The sequence below is a fragment of the Dendrobium catenatum genome, unplaced genomic scaffold (genome assembly GCF_001605985.2).
Source record: "Dendrobium catenatum unplaced genomic scaffold, ASM160598v2 fragScaff_scaffold_1160, whole genome shotgun sequence".
In the NCBI taxonomy this organism is placed as follows: Eukaryota; Viridiplantae; Streptophyta; class Magnoliopsida; order Asparagales; family Orchidaceae; genus Dendrobium; species Dendrobium catenatum.
Genome location: NW_021319622.1, coordinates 6,515 through 22,273, shown reverse-complemented (window position 1 = coordinate 22,273; position 15,759 = coordinate 6,515).

Sequence of the window (15,759 nt, the reverse complement as noted above, 5' to 3'; positions counted from 1 at the left end):
GAACACATGATGTAGAACGTCCTAGGGTATAGGGTTCACTAATATAAAATTAGGACAAGATGCATAAAGAAACACATAAATATAAAAAATTATTGTTTACCAACCTTCAATTTAATCAAAGTGTACTTTCTTTTGATGCAAAATCAGAAAAAAAAAAGATACTTAAATATTCCAAATGATAATATAAAAGTCACGAAAATGTGATGTATCACAAAAAAGTTTGAGAACTTGTTAGGCCAGCCCATGAGGGGCCGGTTGAACCAGTCCAACCTGGACCGATTCACTGCTATAGCAGGTGGCCCAAGCCAAGTGGGGGCGGAACCAAGGGGAGGGGGGCAAATGCCCTAGTGGGCCCAATTGCTTAATGTAATCGTTGTTTAGGAGGAAAAGTTTGGATTAATGGTTGTTTAGTCTTTTTGTAAGGGTCCTTTGGATTTAATTATTCTTTTTTGTTAGGGTTTGCTTTTCATCTTGAATTTGGAAGAGATTTGAGATATAGGGTTTGTTCTTTTTGGGCTCTAGGCTTTGCTTGAGAATTGGAGAGTTGTTTCTTCCTCTCGAATCGAAGAAACTTGTATCTTATATTGCTTTTCTTGTTCGTGGATTGAATAGAAGAAGTTTCATGTGTTTCTTTCCAGTTTTTCTGAAATTTCTGCTTTGTCTTGATGATTTCTCTTTGGAGAAATCAACAAGATTTCCCATTGTTTTCACCAATTTCTATTAGGTTTGCTTGAGAACTCAAGTATTTCCCATAGGGTTACTTGTGAACTCAAGTATTTCCTATGAGAACTCAAGTATTCCACTATAATTTAGATTCACACCTAAAAATAAAAATCAATATGTAACAACAACATCAAGCCTTTATCCCACTACGTGAGGTTGGCCATATGAATACTTTTTCTCCATTGTGTCTTGTTAATAGTCAATTTCTCATTTAAATCTAATAAAAAAGTTCATTTCTAATATTTTCTAACTATGTTTTCTTAGGTTTACCTCTACCTTTTTAACATAGGCCAAATCTAATACATGCACTCTCCTAGCTGATGTTTTATGTGACCAAATTATTAAAGATGACTCTCTAATCTTATCTTCCACTAGAGTTACTCCGTATAATGCTCGTTTCGCATTTTGTCTCTAAGAGTGAAGCCACCCTGAGCATCAACATCTCTACAATACTTAATTTTATGCTTCCTTTTAATGTCCAACATTCCACACCATAAAGCATTGCTTAGTCTCACCACCATCATATAGAATTTTCCCTTAACTTTGAGAGGAACTTTTCTGTCATACAATAGGTCTGATGCATTCATCCACTTTCAATCATCCAATTGAATTCTAATAATAATATCCCCATCTATTTTACCATCATTTTGAACAATAGATTAAAGATATGTAAAACGTGTACTCTTATTAATGACATGATCATCCAAAGTCACCATTCCTCCACTAGATCTATGACTTAAAATTACACTCCATGCATTTGGTTTTAGATCTATTTAAACGAAAAAATTTGGACTCTTAAGGTTGGCTTCTATAATTCAAGTTTTCCTTCAACTCCCTCTCTAGTTATATCAATAAGAAGAATACCATCGACAAAAAACATACGCTAGGCAAATGTCTAGTAAGAATATTCATGACTAAAACAAAAATATATGAGCTGAAGGTTGATCCTTGATGTTATCCAATCGAAATTGGAAAATATTTGGTCAAACCACCTTGTTTTTTGACATAAGTATCAACTCCTGTATATTCTTAAATACTTGGTCAAACCACATTGTGTTTGAAAACCAATATGTAACATTCTGGACAAAATCTTAAGCATGTACAAGAGCCAATTATAAAACATGATGACAAAACAATGATGGAAACCACAAATTCTAAGATTTAGGCTTCACGCCGTTATAATGAGAAGTATCCCTCAGGTCTTGTCATTAAGACTTGCACCACACCTGATGAAACTATGATAAACTATAAAATATAATTATATATATAAATTATATATTTCAGTAAGTCATTGAAATTACATGTATGTAGGGTTTGATTTATAACCCAAAGATCCAAAATAAAAAACTGGGTATAATCCTCTAAGATTTGGTTAAATATTGTATGTTTCAATTTAACAAATGTTAAGTACTGTATTAGAGTTGATGTATTAGATTTGACTTATATTAAGAAAGGTAGAGGTAGATTTAAAAAGACTTGATTAGAAAGTATTAGAATGCCATTATTATTAGATTTAAATGATAATTTGATTTTTGGTAGGACACAATGGTGAAAAAAGATTCATATAGCTGATCCCGCATAGTGGGATATAGGCTTGTTGTCGTTGTTATTGTTTCCGAAGTGAAGTACATGCAAATTAGGGTGTAAAGGAGATGAAGTTAGGTGAGCTTAATATGTGTTTGTGTTTTGCTCATTCAAATTTTATTTTATTCTAAAGCATCCTGTGTTCTATATTGTTTGTAATCATGTTTGTGTTTGATGTTTTCAAACTTCAACGAGCTTGTTCGACTTGAATTTGGCTCAAATTATAAAATATGTTAAAATCTATTTTTTAAGAGAAAAGGGACCAAAATAGTCCCTCAACTTTTTGTAAGGGATCAAAATCATTCCCAACTCTTTTGAGGGACTAATTTGGTCCCTCAATTCTTTAAAATTAGATTTTTTTTATCCTAACATCTAATGTTGAAGTTAATGGTTTTAAATGTGAGAGTATTTTGATTATTTTTTAATTAAATTGTTCATTGAATGTAATTTTCAAGTAATTATAAGTCAAAAAAATTATTAAATGTTTCTTTAATAAAAAAATAATAATTTTAGTTTTAATTTCAAAAGTTTTATTAAATGTTTCAAAAATATGATTGATAAAAATATGTGTGACTAAATTAAAAATAATATCTATTTGCATATGATTTCTCTAAATAAATAATATCATATGTAAATCCTTTTGAATCAAAATAAGCAGAAAGTTTTAATAAATATATGACGCTTTATGACTCAAATTCAATGGTTGAATCCAAATGTGCTCGATGTGTGCCCTACGGTATGTCGGGGTCAAAGTTGTGGTCAACGCTTGCTGCGCTGCGCGATGTGGGACTTAAAGCTGCTGTACGATGTTGTTGGGGTTTCGACGCTCCTGGAGGGTTCAAAGGATTCAATGACTTACTGATGTCTATAATGAAAATCAAAGGTTATGTTTTTTTTTTCCAATTATACCCATGTGGTAAATTCGACGCATCCGAATTTTCTATTAAAAGTTAACGGGAGATCAAAGAGGCATCATTTTAAAGAGTTGAGAGACCAAATTGGTCCCTCAAAAGAGTTAGAGACCATTTTGGTCCCTCACAAAGAATTGAGTGATCATTTTGAACATTTTCTCTTTTTTTTGGGTTAAATTAAACATACACACAAACAAAAAAAGTATATAAATTATTTTTATAAAGTAAAATTAAAGTGTGTGTGTGTGTATATATATTAAACTTGTTTTTCATAATAAGCAAGTCAAAAATCAGTTGTTCGTGCTTTTTAATAGCCCTTGTAACTACAAGTTTTCAATCTTAATTGCAACAAAACAATAAGTTTCTAAATCCAAATTTTCTTTTTATTAATATTTCATTTTGTGCTACTGTAAAACCATAAATAAATGGAAACGATTAGCAACTAAATACCTCTACTGCAAGGAAATCGAAGGCAACACTTTACTTGTTGTAGAAGGAAAAAAGGATCACATTTTTTATACAAGACGACAACACTTCTTGCCACTAGCTTCATTTGCAAGATAAAGGAATTAAACATCAAAGTCATAGAGCTACAATAAAGGTTTTCGAAAACAAAGAGACAAAATTCTGGTTTAATATAAAACATCGAAAAACTACAAGGTGTTGAATGAGGGAACTTGAAAAAAACTCAATTAGGGAATTCAAGAGCTGAATCTAAATGACACTCAATGGTAAACACATCCAATTATCAATATGATCATCATAACAAGAATATTTATATAGAAAAAAGAAAGTTTAAGACAACAAAAGCAACATAAATGCACACTTGCATATTGGATGACTATAGGTTTTCATATTTGCATAATTTTGCACTGCTTGGAAATATTATGTGCCTATGGATTAAGTATTTGATATTTGTCAAAAAATATGGGCATATTTAATGTGCTTCACAAATTAATTCACGAAGCAACACAATTCAATTTCCATACCAAAGCACACAACATTTGATTTCCACCATAAACAGTGCACAATCTAATCATATAGAATTACATTAGGAATTTATAGTTTTGTTGGATTTTAGATGGGAATTTTGGAATCCTGCTTGGACGCTTGGACTTTCACGTCAAGCTCAATCACGCTTGGACTTCCACGTTTTGCACGCTTGAACTAATGAGCTCATCGAGGAAACAATTTTAAGCAGAGGTACACAATAATTGGAAATAAAGTAAACCACAACTGCGTAAGAAATTTACATTAGATTTCAAAAGAATAAACTGTTGAATTAAGCTAGGATTACTCCCTCACACAAGCTCAATCACCCCGTCAACATTCACGTCCTCTACAAATGCTATTTCAGGCACATTTCCATCCTTTTTTTTTCCTTCGAATTTTTATAGATATAGTAAAACATCATTAGTTTTACAATACCTAGAATGTTGATTGCGAAAGTTAGAAGAGCACTCTTCTCGGAAAACATCTTAAAATTAGCTTGCTACCGAGAGCTAGATGAATGGTTCTACAGAGGTGGTCAGCTTTATATAAGGGCTCATAACATTTAAAAAAAAGTTTTCAATATTAAATATACATTTTGGTCTATGTAACAAAAAGTTATCAATGCTAAAACTGGAAGCTAATTTATAGTAACAATTTGTAGTTATATGGCTCTGATCAACATATATTAAATCAATATATTATATTTGGGGAATATGTAATACTTAAATTTTAACTATTTGCAAAATTGTCATTATAAACTAGCTTACAGTTTTAGCATTGATCGCTTTTTGTTACATAGACCAAAATGTATATTTAATATTGAAAACTTAAAAAAAAAAATGTTATGAGCCCTTGTATGAAGCTAGCCATCTCTGTAGAACTATTCATCCAGCTCTCGGTAGCAAGCTAGTTTTAAGATGGTTTTCAAAAAGAGTGCTCTTCTGGCCTTCGCAATCAGTATTATAGGTATCGTAAAACTGATGATGTTTTACTATATTTTAAAAATTCAAAAGAAAAAAAGATGGTAGTATGCTTGAAATAACATTTGTGGAGGACGTAAAAGTTGAAGGGGTGATTGAGCTTGTGTGAGTGAGTAGTTCTAACTTAGTTCAACAGTTTATTTTATTGGCATCTATTGTTAATTTCTTACGTAATTGTGGTGTATTTTATTTCCAATTATTGTGTACTTCTGCTTAACATTGTTGCCTCAATGAGCACATTGATTTGAAAATGGAAACAACAATATTGATAGAGAGTGACAGGTTGTGCAACTTAGTTAATTCACGAGGCAACTTGAACAATGAGTTAAATGTGGCAGCGAACTTTAACAATGTAAACCTTGAAAGAAAAGAATGAGTCATTTCTAATGTAATGCTTGCTTTTATTGTTTGTAATCGAGAGGACTGCAAAGTTATTTCCGTTGCACCATATGGTATTCTGTAGCCTGGATAGATGTATATTAGAATATTTCCTACAATTATCAGAATTATATGCAGTGATGCATATCTATTGATATTTTCTTATGTTTGAACCTCCATTTTAAAATTATACATGAGTTGGACAGATTCTACACATATGTTCCCAGGTGGTCCCAATCTCCATTTGCAGTTGTAATATTGTTTAAATGGAGCTTTAGGCCTCATTTCTGTCCGCGTTCTTTTTCCTTCTCTATTTAAAAACGAAGAAATTATTTTTTGGTCTCTATTTGGATGAGACGCTTCTATAGAAATACTTTTTCGGAAACTTCATTTTTCTAGCTTTTTGAATATCTGCTTCTTCGTTTGAAAACTCTATTCCCTTAACCATTGTTTCTAAAACTATCTTTTACAAAAGAGGAGGAAGAACCAAATGAAGCCTTAATCTAATAGAAAAATTATTAAGATGGTCATTGCACATTATATTATGAACAACTTTTGGATGTAATTGATGTACACTTTATACGCAACAATCAGTCTATGTTCTATTTTAATGTACTGCGGCCTTATAATTTACAGTTGTATTCACTTTAAGGATGTTTGACTATAAAACTCATCTTCATCACAAGTTATTATTATTATTTTTAACGAAGTTATTCATATTGCGGTCCTGAAAATTTTGTGAATCTTGCCAGAGGAGAAACGCCGCAAACCATCGAACTGTGCAGGAGATAGTGGTGCAAAAGGAGCCTGTGTTCAGCTGCCCCATTTGCATGAGCTCACTGGTCGATCCATGTTCGACCATCTGCGGCCATATTTTTTGTCAAACCTGTATCAAGCAAGCTCTTCAATCCCAGAAAAAATGTCCGACTTGCAGAAGAAAACTCACAGCTAACAACTTCCATAGGGTGTTCCTTCCAACCAGTACATGAAGTTACATGTTTCTCTTATTATCAACATTTGATGAACAACTTTAGGATTTCTGCGGTGAAATTTGGTATAATTTGAGTGTTTTTCCTTATATGAAATAGATAAATTTATATTTGTCGTTGAGATTGCAACTTCCTCTTCAATAGGGGAGCCTCACTGTATGCAGGTCAGGGCGATTCTAGTCAGTATTTTGTAATAGATAATATAACTTAATCACTAGTTAAATATTTTTTTTTCTGAAGTATTATCTCTAAGTTTAATGAAACTGAAGGCTATGAAGTTGCAACAATGTAGTTTTTTAATCACCCTCTTGAACAAGTTATTCTGAACTGCAGCTTGCTAACTTCATTTAAGTTTATTGGTCGAACCAATGTCTGTCATCAATAATTTCATGAATTATCTTCACTATTAGGAGCATGAACTACAATGTTTTGTTTGGGATATTTATCATTATTTTTTGTTATCTTTAAGAAATCTTGTACTAAATTGTACTAAAAAGTTGCCGTAGAAACAGTTAGATTTACATTCGATTAAAGCATAGTTATTGGTGAAAATTATAAATCTCAAACTAGGCAAATAAGGTCATTTATACGGTCGAATGAGGATATTATTTATTTATTTGAAAAATTATGATTAAGTCAAAGGCTAGCCACGAATGATTGATGATTTGAGTCAAGAAATGAATTTTATGTTGCATTTTTTTCTTATGATCAACAAAATCGATAGTATGAATTCTCTCTCTCTCCTTTCCTTGGAATATAATCTTATTAGGTATGTATATATTATTATTATTATTATATTATTAAAGTATTGTATTAGTATGATCAATTTGAGCATCAACATTTTGATGTGTCACTTTTTATACTTAAAGCATAAAGGGATACTAAGATATATGTATGAGTCGTTAATATATCTCATTCAACACAAGTTAAATATAAGAAATTCAGATTACACTGGGTGTTCACACCACGTTATTCTTCTTTCAATTGGTCCCTGATCTATCAGAAGATTTGTTCTTGTTTAGTAGTCTTAGGGAAGGCCAACTTCGATCACCTTCAGTTTTAGGAGTGTAATGCAAAACAAGACCCGCAAGAGTTGGAATTCGAGTCTAGAATCAGAATGGTAGTGAGCTGAACTTGATCGAGCAAATGAAGTTAGAGGTTTAGACACACTCTATTGCAAAGTATTTACGTAAGAAATATTATAAATTAATTAGAATTTAAAAGTTCAAGTATAAACCTATTAAAATATTTAAAAATATTTATTTTTAATATCAAGTGATATTTTTATTGAATGTTATAAGTGTTTATTATAATAGATTATTGTGAATCAAAATTATTTTTTCTCTTTTAATAATAATTGAGGTTGTTCGAACATTGATTTAATTATACTCAAGCTAGGGGTGACTCGAGCTTTAACTCGACTTTCTATTTAACACGTCTACGCTCAATCTTACATTGCCAGCACAACCTCCATATGTCAAATGTGTGATGTAGGCAGAGTGCAGCGAGTGTGTTGGGTGTGTATTGTGAAGAAACAACATTGGTTGGTGTTGGTGTGGACCAAAATATATTTTATTGACTGCACAACAATCTCCATGTAGTCGTGGATTTATAAGTGGATGTTTCATAGCAAGCAATATGTTGTAATTATTGGGTGGGGTCTATGAATTTATTGTATGTCAATTCAATAATGTTTGTAATGTCACTAGGTTTCGCTACGTTGATGTGCATAGCAGAGCGTTCGACATTGGGTTAACAATGAGAGGAAATGGCGCTTTGTGTTGGCATTTGTAAGGCACCAACATTGGATATTGAGATGTGAGCGTTGACTTGTAGTCCTCATGACTAGCATTGCTTATGTGTAGAAAATTTGATATCGTGTAAAATGTTGGGCATATCATGTTGTTGGATATATGAAATCTTTGTTAGTTGTCACGGGAAGCCATGATTTTGTGTGTTTGTAACGTTACCGCATAAAATCATTTGAGTATGACGATGTACGTTTCATTGACGGCTTAGTGGCATTGATCATTAGATGTAGTGGTATCAACCACATAATGATGACCTGGTTACGCGAGCAAAGACCGACAACCAGTTGTTATTGCAAATGGGAAATTTACCTTGTGGTTTCAACTGGTGATTGGAGCCTATTTTTGCGACAATAGATAACAGTCTGTGGAGTGTCAATGGCATCGAACATATTGCTAATGAGAGGGCGAAGGCCCTTTTTTTGGTGGTCGAGAGATTATATATTGAATAGTGGGCGAACCTTGTTAGTGTGAAAGGTTAATGATTCTTGGTATTTCTAGAGGGAGGGTGTCTAGTGTTATTATTGAGTGATAAGAGGTTGGTGTTGGTGAGATATATTGAGACTATAACCTTGTTGGCATATGGGGCACAAGCATGTTGCGATGAGGTGCAACGACCTATTAGCAAGGTGGGAATTGATGTTTTTAGTCAATTGGTGCAACAACATTTATTTAGTGTGGAACACATTTGGAAACGTTTGAGTTTCGCTGGTTGTGCATCCGCCCTCATTGTTTAATGATAGTTGACACATCGTTGCTTTGACAGCAGCATAAATTGTGTCGATGAGTGCATAAACCTTGGGATGTCATTATAAAATTCCTAAGATTTCATTCATATTTTATAGATTTTCTTACTTTAGGTCCCCTTTTCTTTACAAATGAGGAAATTTAGTCTTGGTGTAGCATGTTGTTATTTTTGTCAAAATCCCTCAAACACCATCAATGTTAAGAATTACCGACCGGTTTTGATCATATTGAAAGTTTTGACTACCAGTGACAAAGCATCCAAATTTGACAACCTTCTATTCGATTGGATTTTCTTTCGTGAGGTGCTTTGTTTTGACTATATAAATTTAGGTAAATATTTCAATAATTATTTTGTTCCTTAATGGTGTATGAACTTTCCAAATGTACCTTGATTTAAAACTAAATTGGGACTCAAATTAAGACACTTTTGTGCCCTTGGGTGCATTTCTCACAAAAAATTGTAAAAATTTATCTGGAAATAGAGAATACTCCAGACATCGGGGGTCATCACAACCCTACATGTGGAATCCCATCCACACATTCAATATTTATTGTTATCGTGACTTACACTTTTTTGTTACTCTTCTTAAGGGTTTCTGTGGAGGCAGAATTTAGCTTTTGATAGAGTGTATTCTTTCTTGCCCGTAAGTCATTTAGAAGCCAAGTATGATTTCTTCTCCAAGGGAAATTCTACCCCACTACAGCTGTGAGCTCCATAAGGTAAGTTGCCCTAAGTCGATTCAATATATTTCCCGTCTGATCATCATAAACCTGTGATCAAAATCAAATGAAAATCTACTGAAGCTCCATTTTCTAACTGATGTACATATAATATAATTACAGATTACTGAAGTATTGCACATAAGAGTAAACCCTACCATTATCTTGTTTCATAACAATGATGCCATGCTTACATAGCAGGAATATCAGGCAAGGGTACAATTTGGGACTATATTTCGGTATCATTCCAAATACGGTTTCATAAAAAATATCAATATGAAAATACTCCTTCCAAAGTCAAAAAGTGTAATGGATCCTCTTAAGAACTTTGGAAGATGGGCGCATAGCAGGAGTTTAACCATTCGAAAGGATCTGGAAGAAGATTTCTGAATATAATAAGCGAAGCAACCCAACATAATGGGTCCCAGACACCTCTCAATAAATTGGTGTCTGAAAATATCCAATTTGATTATTTGTGTCAAGAATTGCAGATCTAACTTCAATAGGCAGCGACAATAAGTAAACACCTGATTAAGACTGCAAAAATCAACATCTCTTATCAATTTCAGTCGCTTCTTGAACCGCACATTATGATAAGGAGTGTGAGTGAAAGAGGCCCACACTGGTGGGTCAATCCAATCGATTTTTACTTTGGATGTGTTTCGAATTGAATTATCCCAAAAAATATATAGATGATAATTTAGTCAATCCAAAATGAATTTTGGATATATTGGATGCGCACAATTTGCACTTCAACAATTATCATAAACAATTAATATAGGGATTTGGCCCAGATAATCATGGTTTCAGGAACGAACTGCAAATCAAAATTTTTAAATAGAAGTTTTTAAACCTGTGAGAATACATTGAATGTGACCGTTTGCGGCCTGAAAGATTCCTTTGGAATCTAAATTGCAGGTTGGTGAGAATGATTTCATCACCTTAACCTCTTCCCTCTGCATTTACATGAATATATTAGGCCAATATTTTACTTTACTCAGAAAAAAAAGAATCTCCCATAAAAGATATTAGGAATACATATAACTGCAGCACCAAGGAATAGCTTTAAACATAATATATAATAGTATATATATTATATATATATCATATGATATATATTAATATAGCTAGTATAATATACTCGCTATGCAGAGCCTTGAAGCGAGCCAACTGAATTAAGTGAGGTTAAAGCGTAAGGATGATAAAGGCGAGGAGCATTATTATGAGGCATGTGGCGGAAGCGTAATTTGCTACAAGCTTTGATTTTGAATATTCTGGATTTAGTTCCCAAAAGAACTATAAGGTGCTTATAAGAAGCAAAATCTTGTAAGAAGTCCTGTGAATTTCCGTTTAGTATTGAATGAAATAATTCACTTCAATAATGAGGTCATTTGATATAATAGTTTTCCTTATTTTATGTAAGAAACTCTGGTAATTAAGCGAGTTCTAATTGCTAAGGCACACGTAGGATGAATGATCTCTTGGAATATGTATACGCTAAGACAACCATGAGACATTTTATCCAATACAATTTAATTGATGGATTTAGTAGCTTTTATTATTACTTGTTATTAATAAGTATTCATTAGGCAATAAAATTGATGTGGAGAGAAAGAATAAGGTGCTGGAAAATATAGTATGCTACATTTTGGCATCGCTAGCTCTTGAACCCTTCTGTTGAAAAATTACTTAATATCGTTGAAGCCACCTATTGAATCTAATGGGCCACCTGTAAATCCTATTTGTTACTGGGTGACAAGACTAATTGAGTTTATATATGTATAGATACTTGACGATAATGATATTTTAGTTAGGGGGAAATTGTACAACAGCCTTAGAGATGAAATTGAGTATTAATCATGATGGCACCTCTGACGTGTATCCGGTTGGAATTACTTCATAAATTCTTAAGTAATTGATCGATCGAGAGCACCTTCTTCGGATGGTTACTCTCCTTGAATTTTTTACAAAAGGAGACAAAATCCTTAAGGCCGTATTATGCAGGGATAAGAATATCTCAAGAGATCAGAGTTGGCTTTTACAAGTATTAGGGTGTTGTTTGTTGCTATTCATAGAAGGAGATAACATGCACTTTGAAAGCGTATTTGATTTTTTTTAAAGTTGAAACATTACAATATTCTTATAGGTTAGCTCTTTATGCCACAATAGCGGAATGTACTTTTTGCCTTGCTACTCCTTCTTCTTGCATGTCTTCGTCAGTCTATAGGTTTGTTAGGTAGACATCTCATAGGAGCATGCTTATATTCGCATAGATGTTTTTGTGTAGCAGTTTGACAGTTCCTATTATTTCTCGTAAAACATTTTGATGCTGGGCCTAAAATGCTCTCTCTTTAATAAAATAAAAGAAATAGGATTACATTCAACAGAGTTTTTCTAGGTCTTGCAAAACATTTGAAATTGAAAAATGATCCAGAAATGTCAAGACATTTAATCCGATGCAAGAAATAGGAAAGATTTTTTGAACATGAGCAATCAGATAGGGAAGGCCAGCCACATGCAAATAGAAATCCAATATAATTAAGAATGCCAATGATGTAACCTATCAAGAATATTAAATTTAAGGCCGGAATACTTTGAAAGCTGATGCACGGCAGTACCAATAACAGAATGTGATCAATTATGCTATTCCATCATTATTATTTTTTAACTTTACCTTTGCAAAAGAAAAAAGTTAACAACATGTCATAAGATACTGAGAAATTGATTGTATTTTTCGGACAATATAAATGTAGTTCTAATAAGAGCTATGCAGCATATAATTTTAAACTTATCTTAATAGCGGTGGGAAAAGTGAAATTAACATGACAACATCACGTTTTGGGTGTTAATGCAATAAACTAACTCAACAATAGCCATCAACATATATTTTTACAAAGTCTTCCTTTTCAAAAATGATTTGTGTTCACCTAGAGGCCTTAGAGCTGTGACTCTTTATCACCATCCTGTGGATGTAGTCAGAATGGTTTCAGTATTTTGCAATTATGAGCGGTGCAATACTGCATTTCTTTCCGCCAAGTTTGACCTTCAGATAGCGCTATATTACTCCTGCGTGTGCCGAATTGCTTTTGGGCCAGAGTGCTTTCCTTGTTTTCCCTTCCTTTTTGGTTCTCATGACCTGTTGGGAATACTCACGATGTTATTCAGGGGAAAGTAATCATCGAGCTTACGCAAACATAAAAGATGAACAATTTATAGGCACATGTCAGCGCGCTTTCGTGTGTGAGAGTATCTGTATTGTGCGCACCGGAAGCAATTTAGTCTCTGCCTTCATCCATCTCAGTGTAGCCGTGTGTCTTCTGCGAGAGTTGCAGTTATGCCGTTCTACTAATCCTTGAACTTTTCTCTCTTCAGCCTCCGTTTGTGCGTCTCTCTTTTGCTGCAACGATCTTCCTTGCTTCTCCTCTTTCATTCTTTTGTTTAATTTTGTTTTTGAGTTTTCAATATCGGCATGTTTCTTGTGCTTATCAGATTTCTCACAAGTTCAGCCGCTTCTTTTCATTATTTGTCGAACCTTACTTTTTCAATATCATGATGTCATTATGATTGTTTCAGCACGCTCAAGCAGCTTCCAGGGCCTTAAATCTATTTTTATATGTCCTTTCTTTCCTTGCAAAGAACAAAGAATAATCGAGACAAAAATAAGAGACGACAAATATCTAAAAGTACTACACTACTGCTAAATGTGGCTGAAATTATGGTAAATATGTACTCAATTCAAAATTATAGCATTAAATAATTGCCTTATTCAATAGTAAAAATCTAAAGTAAATTTTATGTTAAGAATTTAGCTTATGTTGAAGTGTTGTATATAATAACAGAACATTTGGAGGTATAATTAAAGGACCATCAGGCTTTTGGTTCAATTTTAATAAACTCTAATTCTATTTTGTGTGCTACACCATAAAAATCAAAAAAGCTAGAAACGTATCATTGTACGAAGAATTAAATCGCATCCTTTTGTAAGGGGAGGAGGAAGCTTTGTGCTCGTTGTGGCTGAATTAGAGTATATTAATGAAGTCAAGAATTGGCTGGGGATAGAATGTTGGATTGAGGTTTTGCCCGCTAGTTTTGCTGTATGATTGGCAGTTCTTAAGGTCATATCTAGGCTTGATCATAGGGCAGAGATACCCTTGCCTTTTGTAGACATTTTTACGCTATCTGTCTTGTTTAGATTTTCTGAATTGTTTCTTATTATGGCCAATTTTTGGAATTATCACGAGGATTTCTCGTTTATTGCCATGTTAGACTCTGGCTTCCTTACATATGTTCAAGGCTAATTACTGGACAATTATTACTCACTGTCGGTAAGATTCTGGGAATGTTTCTTCTTTTGATTTAATCGTTATTTTTTGGTTGAAGGTATCAGAGGATTTCGTCTATTTTGTTGCCATGTTTATATTCCTTCTCTTTCAGCATTATTAAATCATTCTATAAATCTGATGTCTAATTCATTCGGTTCGTAGTTTACAGTCCAGGCTATCTCTTCACCACAATAATTCATTTCAAGTTGGAAAGCAAGAGCAAGTGATCATGTCTTAATACAATGAAGATCACTATAGACATATGTGATTATTGAATTCTGATACTTCTGATTGTTTGTTGAGATACCATGAAGTTAGAACAACCTCAATCTGATAAATAGCATTCCACTGATCTGATCGTTCAGTAGTATGGGGATATCAATACACACACACAGTATCGTTTTATTTTCCATTTTTTCAGCCTATAAGAATCTTACCTTTCGCACCGCGTAGACTTGAACTTCCTTTTTACAAGATTCATCTTAGGCCGCTACCTCCATTTGAATATACTTATAGCTGGCGGTTATATAAGGTAATCATTTCTATTTTCTAGCACTCTGAACCACACATAACATCCTTGTAAAGAAGGGAGGAGATATAGTGAACTTTCATACCAGGTCCATCCAAGTATCTTTTGAGTATTTGAGTTAGTTAGCTATAATTTGAGAGACTATAATTTATCAAAATGCAGCGTCCTAATCCTCCAGCAATATAGTTGCTGGATACTTCCGGAGTAATGATATTAGTTTATGATTCAGGATAATAATTAACTACCTAGATAATACCCATAATTGATACTTCATTAATGTTTTTATCATGAATAGTTGCTAGAGGTGTGCGGATTGCAGAAGTCTTTATGACAAGTAACCTAGAACCGATCGTATAAATGAATCCTTATATCGCGTTTACAATCTTTGGAAGCCATATTAGACCTATGGGGGACGAGATATGAGAATTGAGGATTGGTGACAGTCTGTCTTCAAGAGGAAAAATACGCTCGTTCTTTTGCAAGACTGGAACATGTTCAGATCTGCGAATAGATCAATTAGTCGATCCTGCTTCATGTGAATAGTATCAATCCAGCTGAATCCCTCAATCTCGGCCCCATGGTAATCAAACAAGGGGAATTAGCTCACCAATCATGTTTCTCCTTAATACTAGTTTTAGACTATTCAAAGTCTGTATGACGCCATCATATGATCGCCAATTCAGTATTCCATTACATGGTGTGACCAGAGACATTCTCTATAGCGCTTTTTCGGTTTTCAACTGCACCTGATCGCACCACAAACTGAGAGGAAGGTAAATTGAATTTCTGAATTAAATGGACCACTACAGTTAGAACTCGTACTCTAATATCTAATTCACTTTGATAGAGGGCCCTAAGTAATTCTATTTAATACATATGTGGCGAGGTGGAAATAGCTGCGCTCTTGGTTTGCAAGTCCTGAGAGCCAACAGTGTTCAGCAATCTGAAAGACAATAGTAAATACGAAAGCTAATAGTGATAAATGCCGAGGAGAAGATTGAATGATACTCAGTAACCCTAAATAAAGTGGCATAGTGTGCTTCCAATCAACAAATCATGGGCTTAACACCAGCAA